This window comes from Bombina bombina, chromosome 4, assembly GCF_027579735.1.
Source record: "Bombina bombina isolate aBomBom1 chromosome 4, aBomBom1.pri, whole genome shotgun sequence".
NCBI lineage: Eukaryota > Metazoa > Chordata > Amphibia > Anura > Bombinatoridae > Bombina > Bombina bombina.
Genome location: NC_069502.1, coordinates 950,554,973 through 950,569,830, shown reverse-complemented (window position 1 = coordinate 950,569,830; position 14,858 = coordinate 950,554,973).

The window sequence follows — 14,858 nt, the reverse complement described above, 5'->3', positions numbered from 1 at the left end:
TAGAAATGAAAGAAACTTAAAGGGATACTAAACCCACATTTTTTCTTTCATGATTTGGATAGAGCATGCAATTTTAAGCAACTTTCTAATTTACTCCTGTTATCAATTTTCTTCTTTATCTTGCTATCTTTATTTGAAAAGCAGGAATGAAAGCTTAGAAGCCAGTCCATTTTAGATTCAGCACCTGGTTAGCGCTTGCTGATTGGTTGCTAAATGTAGCCAGCAATCATCAAGCGCTATCCAGGGTGCTGAAAAAAATATGGACCGGCTCCTGAACTTTCATTTCTGCTTTTTCAAATAAAGATACCAAGAGAAGGAAGAACTGATTGAGAATAGGAGTAAATTAGAAAGTTGCTTAAAATTGCATGCTCTTTCCGAATCATAAAAGAAAAAAATTGGGTTGAGTATCCCTTTAATATGTGATTACTAGAGTGTAATACTACTAATTAAAATAATAATAATGATAATAATAAAAATATGAAAAAAATTCATTTAACGTAAAAGAGAAAAAACACATCTTAAATATTTTGTGATCAACTATATAATACCTAAATAGACAAAAAGTTTACCAAAATGAACCAAAAAAAATTGTCTGGCTCTTAAGCTTACATTCCTAGTTTTTCAAATAAATTACCAAGAGAACGAAGATAAATTGATAATTATTATTATTATCAGGTATTTGTAGAGCGCCAACAGATTCTGCAGCGCTGATAATAGGAGTAAATGAGAAAGTTGCTTAAAATTGCATTCTCTATCTGAATCATTAGAGTGAGGTTTGTAAATCTCAGTTTGTACAGCGATAGTGAGGTTTGTAAATCAAGGTTTGCACAGTGGGTTTTTGTAAATGCGATTTGTACAGTGAGTTCTGCAACTTTGGACAATCTTTGAAACCTTGTAACTTAGCAGCGTTCTTCTTGATTTTAGATGAATATCTCACCAAAAGGAAAACAACATTTTTTTTAATGAATTAAAAAAATAATAACATAGTAAAAAGTTTAAAAAACATAATTAATCAAATTTGCCCAGCATACCCATAATGCCCATATTCGAATGAAATTCATATTGCAACAACATTTTGGCTCTGTTTGACTCTGAAAGATTGTGACTACTTTGTTAATGAAAAAAATAATGTCCGTTCCCATTTTTTCCAACATTGGAGAGAAATCAGAAAAAACAGATTTGTCCCCTTTGTTAGGAACTACATTGCTGTTGTGTCAGATGCTTTGGAGGACTTCACAAGGAGTGGGGGACTTCAGCCTAAGCCTAAGCCTATGGAAAGGCCAAAGAAGGGATAGATTGATAGATGGGGGGAGGAGTTAAGGGACCCCTTTTAAGGGGCATACTTGATGGAAGAGGCCCTCTGTTTCCAGATCCAAATGGCAGGAAGAGGCTCCCGACCATCCCTCCCCGATCATGTGGAGAAGGACTTTACGTGGCTCATGAAATGAGAGGTGGGATGTGGAGTGTTGTCCCAGCAGGCTGGGTGCTTGCCTTTGGAGGAAATGAGATTTAATAATTGAAGGTTACCTCCTGGTGTCCAGGAGAGGCTTAACAAGAGAATTGGGGTACTATGGATGAGCAGACAAGCACCTGGGGTTGGTTATGGCTTATTGTGGACTTTAAACTGTTGTGTTATGTTAAGTTATGCTAAGTTATTTTGTGGATATTATAATTTAATAAAATTGGGCTGAGGCCTTTTATAACTCATTTATGTTTATCTGTGTATTTGTTTGGTAAAATGTAGTGCCTGAGTAGGGGGGTCACAAACTGCCAGTTACAAAACAAGTTGCAACCTTATCCTTGCAATAACCTTTACTTTTACCCATATCACATCCTCAAGTCTCACGCACCTGTCAGTGCTTGTGCAGCCCCTTGGGTCTTTGCCTATTTAGCTCAGTAATTAAGTATTTGAAGGGCCACCTCTTCTGCCATAGGCAGGCCATGTGTATTCCCTACTGACAGAACACTGTTAAAGTTAATAAATGTAAAGAACTTATATTTACACCTCATTACTGAGCCATAGCATTTAGGTTTATGAAGCTTTATTAAAGTTAAGTATTGACAAATAAAACTAGTCACAACAACATTTATAGGTACTCTGTCTAATGGACTATTAATAATTAGGAGTTAGATATATACTTCTCAAGTCATTATAACTAAAATTGAGCTTTATGATGTACCAACAGTTTAATAAGCCAATATAATTATAGGTTAGATGTTTATCATACCAATGTAAAATGTAATTAAAGACAGAAGCATGCTTTGTATAGTCCTTGCTAACAAAAGTGTCATGTTCACTAGATTTTATGAGAAAGATACAAGAATTGCAAAACCTCTTGTAAACATCATATAAAACTGCAAATATAAGGAAGTCCTATGGATGATTTGTATAAAAGTCAAAGACTGTATAAGCAGATGTCCCAACTGTCCCTATTTGAGAGGGACATACACTAATACTGAGTTCTGTCCTGCTGTCCCTCTGACAGCTATATGTCCCTATTTGCAGAATTTCTTTAGACCTTCCCTTAGACTGCCCATATATGCTAAAGAGTACCAAGACAATCCCATCCACTATGAAACATGACCACGCCCCCTTCTGACAAGGCTCACCCCCACAGCATGGCTACTGTACACCCCACAACGTCAAAGTCACTAATACCTAGCCACATAGTGATGTGTAAATTAGGAGTAATACTTGGTAACTATTTCTATGGTTCTTAGTCAAGAGATACTGATCTTTTTTCTTAAAATGTAATTCTGACACTCCCAAAAGGCATCTTTACTCTGAAAGGGACAGCCAGTGTACCATATGTATATTACTGTCACTTTTTATGCTCATCGATAGGATGCAACCAATCTATGCATAGCCAAGAGGTACATGTCTGAAAAACCATTAGGGAGATCAATTCCAAGGGCCATCTGAATGAAATTATCAAAATATTAGTGATGCTTAACTGGTAACCAGTAACATTTAGAAGATAGCTTAAAGGGAAATTTTACATTAAAAATGTCTCCTCTTGAATGTGTTCATAATGATCCATTTTACCTACTGGAGTGTATTAAGGGCACAGTATTTCTTTTTTTGCAATCACGAAAACTCTGCTAGAGTTAAGCTTTTTGCGCTAGACTGTTTGCATTCACATTACAAGTTTAGTTTAAAAAAATATATATTTTGCGCTAGCAGTAAACCAAATTGCACTTAAAGTTGAAATTCGAAAATCGCGTTTTTTCGCATTCCCCATGGAAGTCAATGGAGGAAAAAAAGTTGAAGAAATCCCACTCTCTTGCGCAAACACCATGACATATTCGCTATAGCACTAACCCAACATGAAAATATTTACTTAACATCTTTTTTTTTAATATGTCCATACCCTATCAAATACTGTAATATGCGCAAACATGATAGCATACTGTAATATGCACAAAAATTATTGCATACTGTAATGTGCCCATACCCGACATGAAAAATATGCATACATATATATTAATGTATTTATGTGTATATATGTCCGTAAATACATATACACATATAATACATGAATACATATGACTATACATACTGTATATAATCATATATACAATATATATATATATATATATATATATATACATACATACAGTATATACTGTATATATATATATATATATATATATATATATATATATATATATATATATATATATATATAAATAAATACAGAGAGAGGTGCACTCACAGGAACGAACAACTGGCTCAATACCATTGTTAGCCTGTTCTATGGTGATATATATATACATCTTTAGACATTAATATGTATGTATCACAATGTTAAAGCCCTTCGGCTGCTTTTTTTCTCTAACACCCGACATCTCATATCTTTAACCCCTTAACGACCAAGGACGTACGCCACACGTCCTCAAAAAAAATACAGTTAATGACCGAGGACGTGTGGCGTACGTCCTTGGTCTGGAAAGCAGCTGGAAGCGATCCTGCTCGCTTCCAGCTGCTTTCCGGTTATTGCAGTGATGCCTCGATATCGAGGCATCCTGCAATAACCCCCCCTTGGCCATCCGATGCAGAGAGAGCCACTCTGTGGCCCTCTCTGCACCGGACATCGGTGGCCGGTATCGTAGGTGGGTGGGAGCAAGTCTGGGAGGCGGGTGGGCGGCCATCGATGTGCCGAGTGGAGTGGAGGGGGGCGGGATCGGGGGCGGGACAGATGGGAGCGCGCACGGGAGCGCACGCGTGCACGGGGGGCGGCGGGCGGGCGGGCGCGTGCACGGGGCGGGAGTGGGAGGGAACCGCTACACTGCGGAAAAAAAAGTTAATAAAAGTAAAAAAAAACATATATTTAAAAAAATTAAATGATCATCTAAGGGTTCTGGAAGGGGTGGGGGGTTGGTCTTGGGGGGCGAAGCTACACTACAGAAAAGGGCAATAAAAAAAAAAAAACATACTTTTTTTAATAAACTGGGTACTGGCAGACAGCTACCAGTACCCAAGATGGCGCCCATTAAGGCAGAGGGGGAGGGTTGGAAAGCTGTTTGGTGGGGGATCAGTGAGGTTGGAGGCTACACAGCAGCATATGTAAATATGCTAAAGAATAAAAAAAGCCCAAATATAGCTTTTATTTTAGTACTGGCAGAGTTTCTGCCAGTACTTAAAGGGACAGTCTAGTCAAAATTAAACTTTCATGATTCAGATAGGGCATGTAATTTTAAACAACTTTCCAATTTACTTCTATTATCTAATTTGCTAAATTCTTTAGATATCCTTTGTTGAAGAAATAGCAATGCACATGTGTGAGCCAATCATGCGAGGCCTCTATTTGCGACAACCAATAAGCAGCTACTGAGCATATCTAGATATGCTTTTCAGCAACTGATATCAAGAGAATGAAGCAAATTAGATAATAGAAGTAAATAAGAAAGTTGTTTAAAATGACATGCTATTTCTAAATCACGAAAGAAAAAATTTGGATTTCATGTCCCTTTAAGATGGCGGGGACAATTGTGGGGTGGGGGAGGGAAGAGAGCTGTTTGGGAGGGATCAGGGGGCCTGATGTTTTAGGTGGGAGGATGAGCTCTACACTAAAGCTAAAATTAACCCTGCAAGCTCCCTACAAGCTACATAATTAACCCCATCACTGCTAGCCATAATACACGTGTGATGCGCGGCAGCATTTGGCGGCCTTCTAATTACCAAAAAGCAACGCCAAAGCCATATATGTCTGCTATTTCTGAACGAAGGGGATCCCAGAGAAGCATTTACAACCATTTGTGCCATAATTGCACAAGCTGTTTGTAAATGATTTCAGTGAGAAACCTAAAATTGTGAAAAATGTAACTTTTTTTTAATTTGATCGCATTTGGCGGTGAAATGGTGGCATGAAATATACCAAAATTGGCCTAGATCAATACTTGGGGTTGTCTACTATACTACACTAAAGCTAAAATTACCCCTAAAAGCTCCCTACATGCTCCCTAATTAACCCCTTCACTGCTGGGCATCATACACGTGTAGTGCGCAGTGGCATTTAGCAGCCTTCTAATTACCCAAAAGCAATGCCAAAGCCATATATGTCTGCTATTTCTGAACAAAGGGGATCCCAGAGAAGAATTTACGACAATTTAAGCCATAATTGCACAAGCTGTTTGTAAATAATTTCAGTGAGAAACCAAAAGTTTGTGAACAAAATTAGTGAAAAAGTGAACAATTTTTTGTATTTAATCGCATTTGGCAGTGAAATGGTGGCATGAAATATACCAAAATGGGCCTAGATCAATACTTTGGGATGTCTACTAAAAAAAAATATATACATGTCAATGGATATTCAGGGATTCCTGACGGATATCAGTGTTCCAATGTAACTAGCGCTAATTTTGAAAAATAATGGTTTGGAAATAGCAAAGTGCTACTTGTATTTATGGCCCTATAACTTACAAAAAAAGCAAAGAACATGTAAACATTGGGTATTTCTAAACTCAGGACAAAATTTAGAAACTATTTAGCATGGGTGTTTTTTGGTGGTTGTAGATGTGTAACAGATTTTGGGGGTCAAAGTTAGAAAAAGTGTGTTTTTTTCAATTTTTTCCTCATATTTTATAAAAATTTTTATAGTAAATTATAAGATATGATGAAAATAATGGTATTTTTAGAAAGTCCATTTAATGGCGAGAAAAAGGGTATATAATATGTGTGGTTACAGTAAATGAGTAAGAGGAAAATTACAGCTAAACACAAACACCACAGAAATGTAAAAATAGCCTTGGTCCCAAACGGACAAAAAATGGAAAAGTTCTGTGGTCATTAAGGGGTTAAACCTTTATAACTATTCAATGCAATATTTATTTTGAATAATTTTTATTAGATGAGTGTAACTGTACTTTGTAATGTATTTTTGAAGTGTTTTGTGCAACTTTTTAATTTCGGGAAAACAGTTAACCACAGCTCTGAGATTGTGGTAAGGATTCTCGCGTAAATCAAGATTGCGCTAGCGATATTTCGATAAAAATGATATTGTGATAAAAATGCTTGAAAAAAGACAATATCGTTTGCGCCTCACTTATGATCTAGCCCTAAATTGTTTACAAATAGCTACTTTACCTTTAAAGACGACACCTATACAAGAAATATAAATAGTGATGTATTTTCTGTAAATACCTCCCAGTGGGGATAACACAAACATTTCTGACTATTGCACCTCCCATAACCCTAAATAGCATTTCAATAAATAACTCTTAGGCATTGTGTATATAGAGATAAATAACATGAGCAGGTCTGCTCTTTTTGCAAGCTGAGCCTATTTAAATGGGCCTGTCCTTAAGAAAACAGATAATAGTCTTAATGAACAAAAAACAACTAAAGCAAATACAAAAACAAATATTAAAGAACAAATACCTATACATTTAATTCTCTGCAGTATAACAAGGCATTTGTATCACATCAAGGGGAAACTAATTTTACAATACAGTGTCCTTTTAAAGGTATATTATACTGCTGAGTAGAATTATAAAATAATAATCAGTACTCACTATGTTATTGCATTTCCTTCTATGGGGTCTATTTATATATGTGGGGACAGACATGATCCGCTATAGTGAACCATGTCCGCCGCACATCGATAAATGCTGACAGCATACGCTGTCGCCATTTATCATTGCACCAGCAGTTCTTGTGAACTGCTGGTGCAATACCGCCCCCTGCAGAATCGCGGGCAGGGGGTGTCAATCGGATTGCTAGGAGCAGCGGTCTTAAAGGACCAGTAAACACAGCAGATTTGCATACTCAACAAATGCAAGATAACAAGACAATACAATAGTATTTATTCTGAATTTCAAATGAGTAGTAGATTCTTTTCTAACACATTTTAAAGTTATGTATAATTCCACTCCCCCTGTACCATGTGATAGCAATCAGCCAATCACAAATGCATATACGTATAGTCTGAGTTCTTGCACATGCTCAGTAGGAGCTGGTGACTCAAAAAAAGTGAAAATATTAAAGACTGTGCACATTTTTTTAATGGAAGTAGATTGGAAAGTTGTTAGAAATTACATGCTCTATCTGAATCATGAAAATTTAATAAAGCCTGAGTGTCCCTTTAAGACCGCTGCTTCTTATCTCCTGTTTCCGGCGAAACTGAAGGCTCGCACGGAAACAAGCAATACAGGGGCCATTCGGCCCTTGTTAAATAAACCCCTATGACTGCAACTTTCTTAAAAACAGTTATCCTTTTTTAATACCACTCAGGTCCTAGATGCTGAAGCTCTGCCTCTTGATTCTATCTGCCACCATCTTAGAAATTAGGTATTATCACACCCTGTGACAGAAGCGGCTCACACTCACATATCAGTGATGTTGGTGGCTTTTTGTCAGCTGTTTAATTTGCTTGGGGTTTGTGTGCATGATTCAGTGTGTGAGCTTTACATTTGTACACATTTACACAGCTTAAAGTTACACAAAAGACATTTAAAAAGCACTCAGCAATATTAAAGAGCAATGCAGCTCTGCAAAAATCTAAACCTCCTGCTCTGTATCTTGCACACTAAACTATAGCAAACTTCCAAGATGGCAGCCCTCATTATGAAAATGCAGAGTTTTATGTGAACGGCTTTGAAGAGAGCTGCAGTGACAGGAGTAAATGCCAGAGCATATTGAGTAGTAACTATCGGCTAGATTATGAGTTTTGCGTTATGAGGGGTGCGGTGCTAACTTGCACGTTATTGTCACCTCTCAATTACCTACAGCTCTGGTATTACAGGTTTTTATAAACCCGGCGTTAAAAGACAAGAAGTGAGCGTAGAGCAAACTTGTACTCCATACCGCACTCCAATACCAGCGCTGCTTAAAGGACCAGTAAACACATTAGATTTGCATAATCAACAAATGCAAGATAACAAGACAATGCAATAGCATTTACTCTAAATTTCAAATGAGTAAATTTTTTTTTTAACAAATTTTAAAGTTATGTATATTTCCACTCCCCCTGTACCATGTGATAGTAATCAGCCAATTACAAAATGCATATACGTATAGTCTGTGAATTCTTGCACATGCTCAGTAGGAGTTGGTGACTCAAAAAGTCTAAATATAAAAGACTGTGCACATTTTTTTTAATGGAAGTAAATTGGAAAGTTGTTTAAAATTACATGCTGTATCTGAATCATGAAAATTTAATTTGACCTGAGTGTCCCTTTAAGTCAGCGGTAAGCTGGTTGTACGTGCTTGTGCACGATTTCCCCATAGACATCAATGGGGAGATCCGGCTGAAAAAAATCTAACACCTGCAATAAAGCAGCGTAAAGCTCCGTAACGCAGCCCCATTGAATTCCTATGGGGAAACTAAATTTATGTTTACACCTAACACCCTAACATGAACCCCGAGTCTAAACACCCCTAATCTTACACGTATTAACCCCTAATCTGCCGCCTCCGACATCGCCAACACCTACATTATACTTATTAACCCCTAATCTGCCGCTCCGGACATTGACGCCACTATAATAAACATATTAACCCCTACACAGCCGCACTCCCGCATCACAAACATTAGTTAAATATTATTAACCCCTAATCTGCCGCCCTAACATCGCCGCCACCTACCTACATTTATTAACCCTAATCTGCCGCCCCCAACGTCGCCGCCACTATACTAAATTTATTAACCCCTAAACCTAAGTCTAACCCTAACACCCACTAACTTAAATATCATTAAAATAAATCTAAAGAAAACCTACTATTAATAATGAATAATTTCTATTTAAAACTAAATACTTACCTGTAAAATAAACCCTAAGCTAGCTACAATATAACTAATAGTTACATTGTATCTAGCTTAGGGTTTATTTTTATTTTACAGGCAAGTTTGTATTTATTTTAACTAGGTATAATAGTTACTAAATAGTTATTAACTATTTACTAACTACCTAGCTAAAATAAAGATACATTTACCTGTAAAATAAAACCTAACCTGTTTTACACTAACACCTAACCTTACACTACAATTAAATAAATTACCTAAATTAAATACAATTAACTACATTAAATACAATTACCTAAATTACAAAAAATAACAAACACTAAATTACACAAAATAAAAAAGAAATTACAAGATATTTAAACTAATTACACCTAATCTAATAGCCCTATTAAAATAAAAAAGCCCCCCCAAAATAAAAAAAAACCCTAGCCTAAACTAAACTACCAATTGTCAGGGTTTTTTCCCTGCTTTGTTTGCCATGTGCTGCTGGCAGCCATTTTACTCACCTCTCTTGCTGACTCTGGTGCATACTGTGTAATGCTGCTCATTTCCTGCACTTCCTTTTATGACAAGACTGGTGTCATCATCCGTGTGAGACAGGATGCAGTCTCAGAATTGTGATATCATCACTTATTATTTAAAGGGCCACTGTTCAGTATGCTTTGCCCTTGCGTTGTCTCAGACATGTTTGTGAGAGCTTCTGTGTATTACCTGGCTGTCTGATGTCCCTCCTGGTTCCTGATCCCTGGCTTGTTCCTGACTCTGCTGTTCTCGACTCGTATGACTACCAGCTCTGGTTTTGATTCCTGGCTTGTTATTTGACTTGTGGACTTTATTATTTTTTGCTATTAATAAAGGTGTGATTATTTTTACACTTCTCATCTCAGTCTGATTCTTGGCATCCTGACATTACGCAAGGGCCATGAATCCTGATGGTGCTAATAATCCACCTTTATCTGCCATAATTTCCAGGATGGATGAACAGGTTCACCGCTTGGATCAATTTGCACTAGCCCTGCAAACCCTGCTGACATGCACTGCACATTTGGACCAAAGTGTCCTGTAAGTTATGGCTGCTCCTGTTTCCGCTGCTGCACCTAGTCCTACTAGGAGCATGTCCGGTTCTGCACCTCTACCTCAGCGATATGGAGGTGATCCTAATCAGTGCAGAGGGTTTTTAAACCAGTTGGGCATTTACTTTGAGATGTTACCTCAGGTGTTTCCCTCTGACAGAGCTAAGGTGGGATTTCTCATCTCGTTACTCTCTGACACAGCTCTTGCCTGGGCTTGTGGGAGACTAATAAACCTGTGATTTCAAATTACCCTGAATTTGTGGCCTCCTTTCGAAGGGTATTTGATGTTCTGGCTCGCTCCTCCTCTGCTGCTAAACGACTCATGTCCATTCAGCAAGGTACGAGATCTGTTGCTCAGTATGCCATTGAGTACCGTATGCTTGCCGCAGAGGTAGGTTGGAACAATGAAGCCCTTGTTGCCGCCTTCTTTCATGAGCTCTCTGATGTGATTAAAGACAAAGTTGCTGCCAGAGATTTACCAGAGGATCTCGAAGCATTGGTGTCTTTTTTGATCCTAATTAACATCAGACTCAGAAAGAAGCCCTCTTTCAAGGAGCACTTGCGGTAGCCTCCTTTTCCTTTGTCTCCCACCCATGCCTCCCTCTCCTCCCATGCCTCCTGGTCCTGAGTCACCAGGTATTGCTGAGCCGATGCAGTTGGAAGTCACGCGTCTCTCCGCAGCGGACAGGGCCTTTAGGAGGAGGGAGGGGCTCTGCCTCTATTGTGGGTTACAGGGCCACCTTTTGAAGTCTTGTCCTACCCGTCCGGGAAGCGCTCACACCTAAGGTCCTGTCGGGGGCAGACCTTGGGTGGTTTATCCTCGTTCCTGGAACTGCTAAAGGAGAAACCTTTGGTCACGGTTGTCCTTTCCTGGGTGGACTGCTCCATAGTCACCCAGGCTCTTGTTGACTCCAGTGCTGCGGGCAATTTCATTGACAGTGCTTTTGTATCAAAGCACTCCTACCCGGCCGGGAAACGCTCACACCTAAGGTCCTGTCGGGGGCAGACCTTGGGTGGTTTATCCTCGTTCCTGGAACCGCTAAAGGAGAAACCTTTGGTCACGGTTGTCCTTTCCTGGGTGGACTCCTCCATAGTCACCCAGGCTCTTGTTGACTCCGGTGCTGCGGGCAATTTCATTGACAGTGCTTTTGTATCAAAGCACTCCATTCCTGTTTTGCCTCGGTCCGTTCCGCTTGCTATTGAGGCCATTGATGGCAGTCCCCTTCAGCCCGCACTCGTTACTCACGAAACTGCTCCGTTATCCATGGCTGTTGGGGCCCTCATTTTGAAACCCTCCAGTTCCAGGTGATAAACTCTCCACATATTCCGGTTGTTCTGGGTTATCCCTGGCTCCAAAAGCATAATCCCAGTCTCGACTGGCGCAGGTACGAAATTTTGTTGTGGTCTCCGCAATGTATTTCCACTTGTTTTCGGAAACCAGTTAAAGCATTGTGCACTTTTAAAGTATCTAAATTGCCAGAGGAGTACCGAGAGTTCCTAGATATTTTTGACAAGGTGCTTGCCGGTACGTTGCCTCCTCACCGGTCTTACGATTGTGCCATAGACCTGCAACCCGGAGCCATTCCTCCTCGGGCCGGGAGTATGTTGCCGATGCTCTGTCGTGGGGGATCATCTGCAAATCCTGCTCTCCTGCAGGGGCTGGCTTCTTCTTTGTGAAGAAAAAGGGTGGCGAGTTAAGACCATGCATCGATTATAGGGGTCTTAATCGTCTTACCATTAAGAATGCTTACCCTATTCCGCTCATTACGGAACTTTTTGACTGCCTCAAGGGAGCTACGGTCTTTACTAAACTTGATTTGAGAGGAGCGTACAATCTCGTTAGGATCAAGGAGGGCCACAAATGGAAAACAGCATTTAACACCAGGAGCGGGCATTATGAGTATCTTGTAATGCCCTTTGTCCTATGTAATGCTCCTGCTGTTTTCCAGGAATTTATTAATGATGTCCTACGAGATATGTTGCAACAGTGTGTTGTGGTGTACTTAGACGACATCCTCATACACTCACCCACACTTGAGGCTCATCGTTCTGATGTTACACGTGTTCTTCAGAGACTATGTGAGAACGGCTTGTTTTGTAAACTCGAGAAATGTGAGTTCCATCAGACTTAAGTAACCTTCCTAGGTTATGTTATCTCCGTTGCAGGGTTCTCCATAGATCCTGACAAGTTATCTGCAGTTCTTTGGTCTTCAGTCTATTCAACGCTTTTTGGGGTTCGCCAATTACTATATAAAGTTTATTAAAAACTTTTCTTTTGGGGGGCGGAGCCAACAGCCGAGGAGAGAGGTCGCATATGCCCTGTGCTCCTGCTATAGATGATAGATGAAGCACTAAACATAAACCTAATTTACCACTTTGGATGTATATCTTTGCTAATAGTGAATAGGAAAGAGGATGGCACAGATTTTGATCTATCTTTTGGGACCGAGTACCCTGTATAACCTGCATGAAGAGACGCTGATATCTGAGGCCTAAGCGATCTCCATGTGCGTAGGAGCTGGTGGTTAGCAGTGTCTCAGAGGGCGCTACACTTTGCTGTCTTATCAGTGACTCACAAAGCTAATAAGGCTCAAGCCGATAAAGGGACCTAACTGCCACACTCTATCAGCCACTTCTCTGTCTCCATCAAGCTGGACCGGCTCTCTGTGGCAGCATGGAGGTTACTCATGAGGCAGTATACTCGACTAAGTTTTCGAGGCTGGTCATATCTATGCTGAACGATATGACTATTCGCCTAGACCAGCATCATGTGAGCTGTGTAGCCGCTCTTCAGACCGCAGTAAATGCACCCTCCCTCCCATCAGCCAACCTCTACTATCCTAATTGCTTGCCGGAGCCTACGTGGAACACGCAACTACAGCATGAAGAACTCGAGCTACATGAGATTTCAGGTGAGAATCGGTGGGTAGAGGAGGAGGCCCAACTTACCACACGAGCTGTAAACCCCCCGGCAGAACCAGAGACTGAGCTTCAGGGACCGGCAGCGTCACAAGCTTTCAGGAAGTCAGCTGATTTAAATTGGAAGCCGCCACCGACGAACCGCACACAATGTCTCCCGCACATGAAACTGCGCGGACACAGAGGTTATTCTCCTGGGTCTCAGTGGTCTGGATGGAGGCAGCATTCCCAAAAACTAACATTGAATGCATCGGTTCCGTCGATGGTGGAGCCATATGTGGGGAATGACATGCCGATCTACACAGAGCTTGCTAGATGGCTGGGAAGCCCTTTTGATCCAGGTGGTGGGGTTTGCCTTGGCTCTCACTGTTTGCCCATATGAAGCATATAAGTGACGCTAACATATTGTCACTGGCTGGTGTCTCACATATTAGTCAGGTCTGAATCATAGTATTACGGCGACCAGATTATGTTATCATATATATGTAAGCTTCCCTGTTGGTCATTAACCTGATACATGTCCGCCTAATTTGTTTATTTCACCTGCTTGTTCCGGTTAGATTAAAGACACATCAAGATGAAAGTCTAGTAGGTTGACATTTTAGACACGTCCTGCTAGCAGATACTACGGACCTCTAGACTGTTGATATTTGCTGTATCTCCCAATCTGGGAGTACATGTTTATGCACACTTTTGGTGTTATCTTACTATTTAAATGTTTATTTGTAACTGCTCCACCATTGGTGTGGGGGTTTTCTCTTATATTGCCCTCCATATGTTTTAGATCTCACATCCCTACATGCCCTTATAGAGGATATGAAATATCCAGAGAGTGTCAGCTAGTTTAATTAATATATTCAACTGGGTCCAGAATTAAACAGAGTTAATTTGAATCTGCAGATCTTTATGAGGGTAGATGGTTGCTGGTTTACGCAATAAGGTTCCTTACTTGTCTGCTTACTGATAGAGAGATTGGCTACTAAAGTTTAGGTTTACCAAAGGTTTATTAATATTATATCTTAAGCTCATTTTGTCACTGTAAATTACTGCATCCTCATCTCTACCAATTGCATACCATCCCTAGGGGATTTATATACTAGATAGTAAACTATCTCATCTTCTGTGCATAAATATTAATCCTTATATGTCTGTCACATCATCACCCTTAAGTTTATACGGTCACAATATGTTTTTTGTTTTTTCTATGTTTCTTTTTTTCTCATATTTCCTAAATATTAAATCCCCCATATAAGTCCTATGCATATAGTTCTTTTATCCTCATTAACCTAACCCCCTTTTGGCACACGCGCCTCAACTAGAGATATGGTAATACTAGGGGAGTTGTGGGTCATCTTTGCTGAGATTATGCACCTTTGGCAGTGTATATAGCTACATGTACTATAACAATGGCCCATTTCATGGTAATATTGTTCCTATTTCCCACCTCTTTAGTTTGTCAGAGGTGCTGAAATAGTCCAAGATAGTGCTACAAACTGTTTAGAGATCAATATGCCAGATAACCCAGATATGCTGCTTAGACCTATGTTTCATGTCTATATATAAATATTTGTACAGGGGTATTGGAGACTGAGTTAGTCTTATATTAAGTTTGTTTTTTTATGGA